Raw genomic sequence first — 14,562 nt, 5'->3', positions numbered from 1 at the left:
AAGGAACGGTTTGTTTTATGTATTTGTTGTCATATTGAATTTTGTGTGTATGTGTTTGTATGTGCATATAATGCCCCAATTAAAGAACTCTATCTAGTTAAGTAACTTGCTCAGAGTCTCAAAATCACTAACTCAGATGCAGGAAGCATGAATCTTAATCCAACTGCCAGATATTGATTAAGCTTTTTGTTTGTTTTCTTTGGTAAATTGCTTAGGATTACAATCAGTCAATATCAGTCATTAGCATTTCACATTTCCTTGGGTGACAGTAAACATGTTGATGCAAAAAATGTTGTTCTGTTAACTTCTTAAGTGATTTGGAGTAGTCTGCTGGTATTTGTATTTAGTTTTATAGAACATCTGAGTTTTTGCCTCATATTTATTCCCTTCCCTGTCCTTGAGCAAATTACTTAACCAGACACTGCTTTGGAGCAACTGCAAATTTGGGCTATTTCCCTCAGTTGATCCCTGGACTGCAAGCTTAGTAACAACACATGAAACAGAGTAATTATGGTGTAAAGGAAAGAAAGAAATTGTATTAAACAGGAGCATCATCATACAGACTATGCCCTTTGGATGTGATCCTTAGTTTTGTTAATGTTGACACTGTGTTTATTATTGATCTGTGAATAAATTAGACATTTGTTTATTTAGTTTGTTTTTTGGAAGCACACAGGTGTGACATGCACTGTGTTTGGACTAAACAGTTGTCTAGCACTTAGTGCAGATGAATAAGGCTATGAGTTGTTAAAAGAATTGCTTACTGTAGAAAAATGGTTTGATTCCTTCACTTTTCTTCTATTTGACTCTGCCAAGTTATTTCACCAGACAGTACTCCTGGTCTGCTCCTGAAAAGGGACACCTGTGTCCAGCAGGTTGTCCCAGATTGTGAGCAGAAGTATTATGCATATCTTCTGAATTCTTGCACCATTCACACAGATGCTAATTAGTACTTCACTGTATGCTATTTCACTGTGAGTCCCAGCACACCTCTTCTAGTTTAATGATTACCAGATACATTTTCACTAAATATGAGTCTCAAATGAAGAGAACAGGAGTTTACTCTTTCTCATACTTAGTCTGTTTCAATGTTAGAGTGTTTTGTTTTGATAAGAAAGTGGCCATCAGTGTCTTTTTTTAATTTGAAATAATAGTTTCAAATCTGTGGAAATAATATGTACACTAACAGTTTTGAACACTCTTTATGGTAACTGGGGAGAGATAGCCAGAAAATGGGACATAGTTATTGCTAGTGGGGGCTTGATTCATTATCCTGACTAGGCCCCATTTGCCCATGATCTAACCCTAACTCTTGAGGTGTATGCTACAACAATACAGCTTTATTAGCCATTCACGTAGGTGAAACCTGTACTGACTGATGTCAGAAGAGATTGTCACTCTTGAAGCCAAAGAAGACATAGAGGTCAAAAATGAGATGTAGGTATCCTACAAGTATGTAACCCCTACCAAAAAGGCTATATGCAGTCAATTTTCTGTTTTTATATTACTTGCTGGTTGTTGAACAAAAGCTGCTGCAGCATTTATTTTCTCCATAATTGTTTTGCTTTATTTATTGCACTATAAAATTAATTAATTCATTATTAATCCTTGATTACATAATATAGTGTAAACAGTTTGCATTTTAGTAATACATTTTTGCAGTACCTTTTTTACAGTCTCTAGCAACTGTAAAGGGGTAGACATTTGTCAAGTTTTATAGTCTACCTTATTTCGAGGTATGATCAGAACCAAGCAGTCTTCCGCATTCATTTTGTAGTCATTGCACATTACTGTGGTACAGTCTTCTCTACAAGATTGGATTGAAAATTATTTCTGCGTTAAGTTAAAAACTGCCAGTTAGCACTGAATACTAAACTCTGACTTGTTAATGAGCTGCTTCCTGTGGCAGGGGTGCAGGGTTTGAATCTTTTCACTTGTCCACTGTGTTACATTGAGCAAGTCACTTAACCCAACAGTGTTATAGAGTAGCTAGGATTTTTTGCTAGACTCCTTAATGGTCTGCAGGACTGCGTGGCAAGTAACTATGAACCTGCTGTCATTGTCTGACAGCCATTCCCTATTGCATAAATGATCTAGTTCAGTAAATGTTATGGCAATATCACTAGCACACCATTTTTAATTCAACATAGGCAATTTATTCTTCAAGAGCAGCAGGTACTGCATTTGTAGGTGACCTTGCTATGGAATGAAAAGTTGTTTTCCAGAAGCAACCTCTGCATTAGTAATATTTCTCTTTAATGTAGAATTATCCATATGACTTTTACTTTTGCAGCAATTGTGTATATTGACTTGGCATATGTTATTAGATGGTTAATATTTCTGATACGCTCATAAATAATCTTCTATTTCAACTGTTCTACACTTGGATAGATCTTATAGTATGATGTTAATGATCTTTATACAGTTGCATGTAGTTCATCCAAAGCTACCAGTTAAGCACATTTAATTTATTTTTTTTTATAATGATAAGAGATGCACACAGTCAACAAGGTGACTATAACTGTTGGTGGGGGTGAGGCTCTATGTGAATGAAAGTACCTTATGCTCTTGTCATCTGCTTATTTTTAAACAGTCTTTAATGTGGCATCATAGGACTAGTGCACGCATGCGCGCGCTCGCGCGTGTGTGTGCGCGCGTGTGTGTGTGTGTGTGTGTGTGTGTGTGTGTGTGTGTGTGTGTGTGTGTGTTTGTGTGTGTGTGTTTGTGTGTGTGTGTGTGTGTGTGTGTGTGTGTGTGTGTGTGTGTGTGTGTGTGTGTGTGTGTGAGAATTAAGTTGGAATACTTTGGCTACCAAGTGTTTGTGTGAAACAAATTTGAAATATGTGATTTTGATCATTATTATTTAGTCATTGTTGTTGTTAATTGATTTAATATTGAAAAACATTCAAATGTTGACAGTTTTTGTTCACTCGTAACTGCAATTTCCAACGATATCTGTTGATTTATTTAGCATATAATTATGGAATTCATTTTAACTTCAAAAACATAATGAAATTCTGTTTCATTCCCAGGTACATCTAGGGTAATCAGGGAATGGCAGACTACAATGCATAAACATCTCATGCAAAACCTGATCAACAAAGGATAGCAGATAGATAGATAGACAGACAGATAGATAGATAGATAGATAGATAGATAGATAGATAGATAGATAGATAGATAGACAGATACATAGATAGATGAAAAGTATCATGAAGTGTGGGCAAAACAACTGCGGATGTAAACAAACAAGTAGGATATAAGGAAGAACCTCATAAAGAAGTAATATTTTCAAAGCGCAAAGGGAAATTCAAGAATGAATAACATAATAGCCATAACTGGGCATCACTATGTGGGAACCTTATTGTTGGTTGACTGAGAACAGACTTGGGCTGGTACAGGAAAGTGGAAAAGAAACAGTAGTATTCATAATAAGGCCTTTAATGTTGTGTTCCATGGTGGAGTGCCAGAAACATCAGGAAGTGCATAGGATATAGAAAAATCTGAGTGATCAGCTATTTACCATGTCTTAAGGCATGAAGGCATTGAATGCCAGTGCATTCTGTTCCCCTACTTGTGACAAAAAAAAAAACCAAAAATGATCTGCGATTATAAATATTTCGAGAAATGGTTACAATTCCTTCCGTGCCACCTCTTCTGTCCAACAGATGTTAGCTATTCATTAGTGGATTTGACTAATAAATAAGGTAAGACAATTGTCTGAGGATGTCTTTAGAATGTGGGAGGAAACCTGAGCACCCAGAGGAAATCCACGTGAATGAAGAGAGGACATGCATACTCCTCACAGATGGCACCATGTTTGATTATCAAACCTGAGAACGTCTTCCTGGGAGGTGATAACGCTAAGTGCTGCACCATTGTGCCACACACAGGGAAAGGGAATAATAAATGTTAAATATCAACAGTTCCAGTGGTCAACCCATATGTAGAAGTAACATAATCAATAGGGCTTTGTCCACATTTGTCTAATAAAGAAACCCATAGCACTATTTTCCATTTTAAATCCCACTGTCATGATTATTGGGACAGACTTTACACCAACTTGTGAACTCTGCACAGGTAAAGTTTTAAACCAAAGGGTTTTGCCTACCTTTATTGCAAGTTATTTCACCCCTGAGTAGCTGCATGAAAATTAAAACTGAGGACTATCAGTTTCCTTCCAAATCCAAATGATGACAAGCTTTACTAGTCTGATTACTAATACATGGTGGTCTCACCGTTTAGCTGCTACTATGTTACTTTTGTGCCCATTACATACTTAACGCTGAGAGAAGAAGGGAGCCACTTTTGAGATTTTAAGTATTTTTTCTCTGTTTATTTGCTAAGTTTTTCTGCATAGCTGCCTAGCTTGAGCATTTTCTGGCTTGTTAAACTTGATTTCTGTATTAGTAGCTGTATTTAGAGCACAACCAAAAGCTGTTTGCTGAATTTCCTGTTTGCACTTAATTTTAAATCGTTTTTTTCTTAAAACTTGCATATTTTCTGTCCTTGACCTAGCACTCTTGTGTGGGGTCATTTACTGCACTGTTATAACTTGATATTACTTGTGAACCTCTGCTATCTCTGTAAAAAACAAAAACAAAAAAAATCTTGCTTTTATCCCCGTTGTCTGAGAGTTAAAAAAGTTCAGTTACAGGCTTGCTGTTCCTGAACTGATTGAAAGTTTCTGTGAGGCCATTTTTGCTTGGGCTGAAGGAGGGTCTCTGTGTTTATCAGTGGCAGTGACTAACATTGAGCAGCTTCCCTGCCCCCGGAGAGGTGGTTACTGACTTGAAACTGTAGTTTTATTGGCCACTAGGGTCATTTCCATAACTCCTTCATTTGTCCTCGGAGGAGTGGTTTAGGGCAGTGACTTGTGGTTTGTTGGCCAATTTGGGTCATTTCCTGTCTTTTCCAGCCCCTGCTATAAAGCACGCTTTAGCTGATTTAGCCCGATTTAGCTGGAGTTGCTACTGTTGCACACTAGGGCAGCTGGTTAAGCAGGTTTAAACTATTCGGCTACCTAAAGTCCACTCTTCAAATTTTCCCTTAAAACTACCTTCCTCGAACTATACTACTGATCTAATCAGCGTATCCTATAATTAAAAGATCATCTCTACTTGACTCCAAGTAGACTATTCTCTATCTGTTAAACGTAGCACTTGCTCCTACAGTACTTATTACCTTGATACGGCACTCTTGTCATAGATAGTACCCCAAAAGGCAACCCCCATTTCTCGGTCACCCACGCCCCGGAATCTTTTTAAAGTTTTTTGTCTATTCCTTCTAGCATGTCGAGGGATCAGTTGCTAGTGTCCTCTCCTGCTCAGCTGGTGAACCTGGGAATATTGAGGCAATGTTACAATTGCCTCATGTACACAGACAACCCTCTCCTCCTCCCACAAAACACAAATACATGCGAGAGATGCAACTACACGGCCAAACTGGAGGCTGAGCTCTCTCAACATAGGACTGGCAAGACCAGTCAGGAGGAGAAGGTTACCACACACACTATAGACCCAGTCTCACATATTACCATTACAACCTCAAATCATACACATAAACACACAAAGACATACTCGGAGGCTCTGATCAAAAATCTACCAAAACAGCAGAGGCCACCAAAGCAGACACCCAAACAACCACCACCTCAGAACACAACACCTGCAACACATAGACCTCACAGTCAGAGTGTCAAACAGTCACAGCCCTTAAGGCCAAACACAATGCCAGACACACTAGTCATTGGTGACTCCATAGTCAGACACACTGACGTCCCGCTCACCAGACTGAGTAAGGAGAAGGTCACAGTAAGCTGCCTGTCGGGCGCTAGAATCCGCCACATAACGCAAGCACTCAGGTCTCTCAACAGCAGGTACAAATATGATTCAGTCATTGTCCACGCTGGTGTAAACGACCTGAGACGTACCTCCTTGGACTACATGAAAAGAGACATTGAGGAGCTCTCTGATTATGTAGCCCAGACAGGTATGACCCTGACCTTGAGCAGTATCCTACCTTCACCAAGAATGATGCCACAATACAGAGATAAGATGATCAGCTTTAACAATTGGCTTAAACACTGGTGTCATTCAAAGGGGATCCAGTGTCTGTCTGCCTGGGATGACATGCTGGACAAGCCACGCTGCCGCAAGGGACGGCTTGCACCTGTCACCCTGGGATTCGGATATTGGCAAAGGCTCTTGCCACCCCCATAGTGCCTTTTTAGGCAAGGCTCAAATTCTAAACCTACCACCCTAGAACACAAAAAAGGAAAAAACTAAGGGTAATGCTGCTCAATGCCAGAAGTCTAAATCTCAAAATGCACGCACTCGAGGCCCTTCTCAGTATGGAGAACATCGATGTCTGTGCTGTGACAGAAACCTGGTTCAAGGCTCCTGAGAGCACCCGGCGCTATCAGGTTTTACCTCATATCATGCGTTCCGGCCCCAAAATCTGGACAATACCAAGAAAGGAGGGGGTATCCATATTCATCAAGGACACCCACACCTCAAGACTGGTGGCAACGCACGATGCATCGGAGACCATCCAGGTGCAATTAACCATAGGCAAGACTGCTCTGCAAATTGTAGCATGTTACAGGCCACCCTCACAAACTCAGGAACCTCACATGGCCTTCCTGAAAACACTAGAGGGATAAATGTATCACCAAACACCATCATACTAGGTGACTTCAATTACCCTAATATAGACTGGGAACACTACTCAAGCCCAAACACCCTAGCCCAAAAGTTCCTGGAATTCATAAACTCAAATGCCATGGAACAACTAGTCACCATCCCCACAAGAGGAGATAACATACTTGATCTCATCATCACGAACATGGGAGCACAATGTTCAACACCGGAGGTGTACCCCTCACTGGTGAGATCAGACCACAAACTAATCTCGCTGGAGGTCCTCATCCCACCCCACCTGAAATAAAAAGACCACAGTAAAGAACTTCTCAAAGCCGACTTCACACTTCTAAAGACTAGTGTGGTCTCCTTTAAGGCCCCGAGCCGGCGGAAAACAGTACTCAAGCCGCTGAATCACTTACAAATGCCTTCTACCAGCACCTGCAGGACTGCATGGATAAGGCAATCCCAAGCAAAACAAAGACTCTTTGTACCAAAGGCAAGCATCCAGTCTGGTGGACCCCAGCCATAAACAAACTCTACAACAAAAGGAGGAAGCTACTACAAGATAGAGCAAAATCCTTAAAAGGTAAGACACCCTTGATCACTATAAGTAAAAACTAAGAGCTCTCATAAAATCATCCAAAGCAAATTTCGAGAGAAAAATAGCTAAAGACTCAAAAGACAATCATAAGGCCTTCTTTAGCTATGTTAGAAACCTGGGAGGAAACTCCCAGATATGCTCAGAGCTAGTTCAAAATGATGTGAAGATTACTGATCCTACAGACATTGCCAACATACTGGCTGACAGGTTCAGTGCAAACTTCTCCCCTCCCCAAAAGGAGAGATATCTATACCAAACGATTGCAGCCCCCAAACATCTCCAGCGCCAAGTGAGAACTGCTCTCTCCAAAGCAAAAACACAGCATCCATGGGACCTGATGGTGTCCCCGGCTGTGTGCTCCATGAACTCAATGAGGAATTAAACCCACAGCTAGGACAGCTGTTTAATCAAAGTCTTACCTCTGGATACGTACCCAGGAGTGGCGCACTGCAACTGTGGTACCACTTCACAAAGGCGGTGCCTCCACCGACCCTGGAAATTACCGCCCATTAGCTTGACAAGCCTTATCTGCAAAGCCATGGAGAGGATCATAATGGACCTCATAAATAAAGACATAGGGAATTTGCAGACTTTGGATCCAACCCAGTTTGGCTTTGTCAAAGGCAGATCATGCCTTTTAAACTTGGTTGACTTTTTCGAAACAGTCACCAAAGCCATTGATGAGGGAAAGGCAGTCCATACAGCCTACCTCGATCTGGCTAAGGCCTTCGATACAATACCCCATTCGGGTATCATTGAAAAACTCATCAGCTTAAATGTCAACCCATACATCACAAGATGGGTTGCAAACTGGCTGAGTGACAGAACCCACAGGGTCAGAGCTGCTGGCGCCATGTCAGACTCAAAGCCTGTCACAAGTGGTGTCCCACAGGGCTCAGTCCTGGGCCCACTCTTGTTTGGCATCTACTTTTCCAAGTACAAGCAAACACAGGAGGGTTATGGCTGACAAAGTTTGCAGATGACTGCAAACTGGGCCATAGTAGAAAACACATCTGACACAGATATCCTTCAGAAGGGTCTCACAGAAACGGATAACTGGTGCCAGAGCCACGGCCTAAAGTTAAATGCCAAAAATGCATAGTCATACCCTTCGGGAAAAACAAGGTTACCCTAGCTACCAAATAGGTGGCAATCCACTGAGCACAGAAGAAGTTATCAGGGACCTGGGGACCCAGGTTGATAGTAGTCTGTCATTCGACACCCATGTAGCTAAAGTAGTTAGGAAGACCTTCTACATTGCCCACCTTATCATGAAGGGATTCTCATCTAGATCAAGGGAGGTCATAGTCTCCCTTTACTCATCACTCATCAGACCAATGATTGAGTACAATGCCCCATTCGGAATGTATCTGACCCGACACTTGCAGCAGCTGGAGAGGCCACAAAAGTTCCTCACCAAAAGGATAAAGGGTCTCAAAATCTGTCCTATGCTGCCCGACTGAAAGAACTCCAGCTCTATTCAGTCGCCACCGCTTGCTCAGAGGTGACCTTTGCCTAACATACAAGGCCATGTCAAACCCAGATTTGATGAATATGCTTCACCTCAAAAATCTAGATCCATCAGAGCCACAAGGGCGGAGACTTAAACCTTGACATGGCTATTAATAGGACGTGCTGGAGGGATAGATTCATCACCCAAAGACTCCCTATGCTGTGGAACAAAATCCCGGTACATGTGAGGCAGAGCACCTCGCTGGCCTTGTTCAAGAGAAATCTTGACCAATGGATGGGAGATCGCAGATATACCCCAGGGATTACCTCAGTGTCACTGCTCGACAGAGGCACAGAAAAATAATGGGTATAGTTCCCCATACTAAAGGGGTGGCCTAAGCCACAAAACGATGGGCTAGGCTTGTAAATGCCCTCGGGCAGATAGCCTAGTATGAACCTATGAACCTATGAACCTATGAAGTCAACAATTATATCCGGTTATAGAATTAGGTGCACTTAATTCATAACTGAATTATTTTGAAAATCAGCTGTTATTCTCTAGTAAAATGCCCCTAAAATATCAAATAAAGATGTTCACGCCATCTTCACACATTTTTTACCTAATTGTTGACTGGGTAAGCTAAGCCATATTCACAAGTTTTTTTTTTCTTCATTTTTGAACAGATAAGCACCCTAGACACAAATATCCCTTTTCGGGGGGGGGGGGTGACCCAGGAGCACTGTTGGATTAAGTAATTTGCTCAGAGATACAAAGTAAGCAAGTAATGGTGGAAGGAATCAAACTGTTCCCTGAGCACAGGAAGCAACTCATTAACAGCTCAGAGCTCAAGACCTCTGTTAACTGCCAGAACTTTATGTCCAACTTGTAGAAGCTTTTCTATGCAAATACATTACACATGGTTTGTCATTCAATTTTATTGCAAAATATGATACATAGTTGCATTATATATTTATTTATATTCTATAATTTAGCACTGAGACATATTCAATTTCTAACAGACTAGTTTAAAGTATTGAGTTTTGTGCAGCATTGTAACCCTTTACGGGCTGTGTTTATCTAGTAAACCATAACTGTTCTGCATCTTCTTCCATTAAGTCTCATAAAAAGATCATTAGACTAGTATAACAACATCTGGCAAAAATAAATGAATGCATACTTGCATAAATATATAGAAGCATACAATAATTAGAGTAATGAATATGCAAGAACACTTTAATTACTAAAATATAGGTGGAAGTCCTTAGATGGATTAACATGATGGTTAAAATCCAAAGACAGCTATTTGTCTGATACACAGATTGACCAGAACTAAACCCCATTATGCTACATTTTGATAAATGGTGCATGTTAAATGATGATTGTTATCAAATTAGCAAAGAAAATGATAAAAAAGAGTGAATGATTCCAGTAACAGTTGGGAAAGGGCATGTGGCGAGGACAATTTTGAGTGACAGGGCATTAGTAGCATTACAGCAGAATCGGTAAGCGGAATTACATTTATTTATTTAGTTAGTTAGTTAGTTAGCTAGTTAGTAATTTAATTTGTTGACTGGGATAGTCTGACTAGGCTATCAGCCCCCTATCAGCAAATGCACAGGAAGATAAACTCCACAAAGCAAATATAGTTTACACTTTTTCAGGCATAATACAGACTTCTGTACAGCTGCTCATTTATAATGAGAAATAAACAGTGTTGTTAAAATTATTTGCAAGATTATGTACACTTCTTTGCAAGTTAAACAGTGCAGTCTGATTGATGCAGTGAAAATAGGAAAAACTGAGAAGGAGCAGATTTTGTAAGAGTCTATGGGAGATAAAGAGCAATGAACGCAAGTTATATTAAAGTGGGATGGCATAGTTATGATGTTAAGGAAAGCAGAGATGTAGAAGAGATTAGAAGGAAAAAGTATGCTGGTTAGAAATGTCTGGGGTACTGGATTTGGATTGGTTGTCTTACGTTTTATAGGACAGGATGTTAAAGTTCTTAGATAAATGTTTAAATCTTGTAGAAATGTTGGTAAGTTTGTTTCAGACCAGATTTCCTGAAGGATAGAGTTCCATAGTTTTGATAAGCAAACTGAACAAATGGAGCCTTCCTGCTAGTATTGGATTTGCATGTGCATTGAGAAGTAAACTGACTGTGTGGTTTATGTGTTCTGATTATTTATAATATTGATTACTTGACATCTTATTAAATTCTTCTGACTTTGCAACCAATGATCTGTAGAGTCCATTTGTCAGTTTATCTGAGTATGTGCAAGTCAATTTTGTTCATGGCTGATTTTTGACAGCAAAGCTACTCTAACAGTAAAAGGGAAAGTAGAACATGATAGATTCATAACATTTTAACCCATGCATCATCAATTAATTTATCAAACAGACATTTAAGTGTTCTTTCAAGCCATATACTTTACATTTAAAAAAGACAGCTTCAAGAGAAATAATCAAATGCGCGCAGTTTTGATCTGCACTATTTTTTAATAAAAAAGGAAAAGTTCTAACCTCAACAGAAGCAAGTGCTGTAAGAACCATGATGAGGCATGCAAAGATAAAAACTGCATTCATTCTCATGCTCATTTTCGCTGCTGTTCTTTTGTATGTTCCTTCTTCAGCCTTCTTGTAGTTTTGCAGCTGAGCTCTGAGGCTAAGTCTGGTACTTCCTACGCTTATAGAAAAGCGAGCGAGTTAATATTCAGCTTACTTCCTAGTTCAAATCTAACAACCACAAATGATTTCAGTTTTATGGAACGGTTCTGTTACTTCTGCTATGCAAAGATGCTATTCATGTTTACTGGCAATGAAAATTAAAAAAATAAAACAAAAGAATATGCCACTATCAACATTTGAAAGAAGAGATAAAAGCAAAAAAAAAAAAAATCACAAAAACCTTCATTGTCCCAGTAACAGGTATAAAGTACTTATGGCTCTAAACAGCTTTTTCATTTATACAGTTTATGTATAGAACATCTGCATGCTAATACAGCTTTATTTCATAAGAAAATATTAGCTTAACAGCAGTGACAGAGAAACACGCAGTGAAAATCCTGAGTGACAGGCCAGAAGCATTCATATAGGAAAGTAATCTTTAGGAAGAACAATGAACATATATTAATACTCGAAGGCCTTGTCAGTCAAACCCAATCTAGCTTTATAATTGGCTTACAGATGAACTTGACTTGGGGATACCAATAAACGTGGTCCATCTGGACTTCAGGGAGCTCTTTGACTCAGTCCTACATAGATGGCTGGCAGCAACACCTGAAGAATTAAAAATAGGATCAAACTCAACAGTGATAACACAAACATGGACGTAGCAGGAGAGGACAGGAGGAAGAGTGCAAACAAGTCATCAGCTCCCTTTTTCTCATTTTCTCATTGGGTCAAAATGCTGCGTGAACTGTCAACTGTTGCCATATCTTTCTATTCTGTGCCACTCTCCTACCTTATTCGACACTCATGCTTGACTTTCGCAGGTCTTCTGTCACACAATCCTTCCACCTCTTTGCTTGGTACCCTCATTTCCTCTTGCCTTCTTCTTGTCTATCCAAAATCTTTCTCACCAGATTGTCTTCTGCTTTTCTGCACATGAGGCCAAACCACTGTAATTTATTCTCCTTGAGCTTTTCTGCAATTGGAGTGACTTTGGTTTCTGCTCTTATGTCTCATTTTTTAATTTGTCCCACAGTATGCATCCTACCACCTGTCTCAGGAACATCATATCCATCACCTCTAGCTTCTTTATCTGCTCTGCTTTTACTACCCAAGTTTCTGCACCACACAGTAGTACTCATTGTACCACTGTTTTGTACACCATACTTTTAAGCTTCTTTGTCATTCTTTTATCTGTCATATATTATCCCTGTCAGTTGGCTGCAGCCCCACTAATTCTAGCTTTGACCTCCTCATTCAGGCTTCCCTTCTCTTCAACCATCCCTTCCTGATACTTGGAGCTATTAACCTGTTCCACTATTTTCCCCTTCTGTCTCAATTCTCAACTTCTTCTTATTTCCCGTATTTGCTGTCATTACAACTCTCTTATCTGTACTGTTTCATCCCATGTGGTTTCAGTTTTGCATTCCATTCCTCCATCCTTTCCTGAAGTTCTTGTTCAGAGTCTGCCTGTAATGCCAGATCATTTGCATACTGTAACTTTGTTAATCTTTCCTCTCCATGCTGTTTGCTAATGTAGCCAATCACCAGTATAAATAGCAGTGGGCTCAGAATTGAACCTTGATGCACACCTACTCCTACTGGGAACCCCTCTGTGAGACTGAACACTGTTTGTATTTCAGTTATTGGGTCCTTGTACATAGTCTGCACTAATTGTACCAATGTTTCTGGGACTTTGAACCAGCACAGGACTGCTCAAGTCAGCTTTTTTGGGACCTTGATATATGCTTTCTCCATGTCTAGGGATGCCCAGTTGGACTCTTTCCTCATCTCTAGCTTATTCTCAGCTATCTGTCTCACTGCAAACATCAAGTCAGTTCTGCTGCATTCTGATCTTAAGCTGAACTGCTCATTTCCCATCTTACTTTTTGCTACTCTTTGTAATTGTTTATAAGTAGCCTTATCTTGAGCTTTCATGCAGTGTGATAGCAATTTGCCTCTGTACAGCCCACATTTGCAAATGCGATCGCTACTCTTGAACACTGGCATTAGTATGCTTATTCTTTAGTCATCCATACTGCTATGAGTCCCCTCAGGAGACTTTCTCCCCTAACTCGCCCAACATCTTGATCATATCTGCTATGGCCTCATCTGAGCCTGTTGCTTTCCCTGAATTCATTTTTTTTAGTGTTGTTCTTACTTCATGGGCACCTCTTTCATCTTACACTTTGTCTGGAATAGCACTGCTTCTCTGGGGTTTTCTTCATTTATAAGCTGCTGGAAGTATGCCCTCCATCTGCCTTTGATGTATTGCGCACTGTTGACTTATAAAGGGTGTCTGACTATCTTCTTTATTTATTTATTTATTATTTTATTTATTCATTTTACATTTGTTTACCAGGAAGGTCCAACTGGATATATGTCCATTTTCAGCGGAGGCCTGGGAAGAAAAGCTCCAAGTCAGTAGATTACATTACATTAGTAACATTTACGAATGAACATAGTTTACAGTCTTCAGTAAGGTTACAAACATTTATAGAACATGGATGGCACAATTAGTTAAGGCAACTAAGTTTTACACAGGGTTTAACACAGATAAGGGCTTTATCCCTTAATGATCTCTAGATATGCCACAAAGAAAAGTCATATACATTTTAGAGTCATATGACAGATTTGTTTATCATTATGTCTTTGGCTAACAACCTGATAGGGTTTCTTTGTGTCATTTATTGAGTCACCTTCCAGAAGTTGCTAGAGTTGTTGTTGTTGTGTCTTTCAGCTTTTCCTGGTTAGGGGTCACCACAGCGGAACTCCGGTCTGCTAATGATTGGTAGTTGATTTTTACGTGCCGAGTTACCAGCCCTGACGCACAACTACAATGAAGGTACACCCATTCGCGCATGTCTCCACGCAGAAGACTCTCTAGCTGAGAATCGAACCAGACAGCGTCTGACTGTGAGGTGATAACGCTACCACAGCACCACCACCGCATTGTTCTTTGCAACCACTGTCTTAGGCTCTTTGTTAGTCAACCAGTATTCCTTCCTACACTGGCCCATCTTTTCTATCTCCAACTTTTCCCCCACTCTTCTTTCTTTTAACGACTTCCTGAATTTTTGCATTCCACTTCCTGCTTTTCTTATGTACCTTAAGTTCCAAAGCTGGTTGGGTTGCATATCTGTCTGTAGCCCTCATACATGCTGTTTTGAGGTGCTGCCATTCTTCTTCAGCTCCAC

At 40.1% G+C, this 14,562-nt stretch overlaps 1 long non-coding RNA gene across 2 annotated transcripts in view; it reads right to left on the bottom strand.

The window, feature by feature from the left end:
* The window catches only part of LOC122811840, a 161,027-nt gene extending 149,409 nt beyond the window's left edge, over window positions 1-11,618 (bottom strand). Inside the window, exons 1-2 of one of the 2 annotated variants that reach the window (XR_006366303.1) lie at window positions 11,604-11,618; window positions 11,219-11,376 (exon numbers count right to left, since the gene is read on the bottom strand). This is a non-coding gene — a long non-coding RNA (uncharacterized LOC122811840). Of the gene's footprint in view, window positions 1-11,218; window positions 11,394-11,603 lie in introns of those variants that run through there. The other variant, XR_006366302.1, reaches the window with a different exon arrangement.
* Window positions 11,619-14,562: the final 2,944 nt, after the last annotated feature.

The sequence above is a fragment of the Protopterus annectens genome, chromosome 1.part1, assembly GCF_019279795.1.
Source record: "Protopterus annectens isolate FY-2018-M chromosome 1.part1, PAN1.0, whole genome shotgun sequence".
Lineage (NCBI taxonomy): Eukaryota > Metazoa > Chordata > Ceratodontiformes > Protopteridae > Protopterus > Protopterus annectens.
The sequence above is the reverse complement of the archived record's forward strand: the minus strand, read 5'-3'. Positions and strand labels throughout refer to the sequence as shown.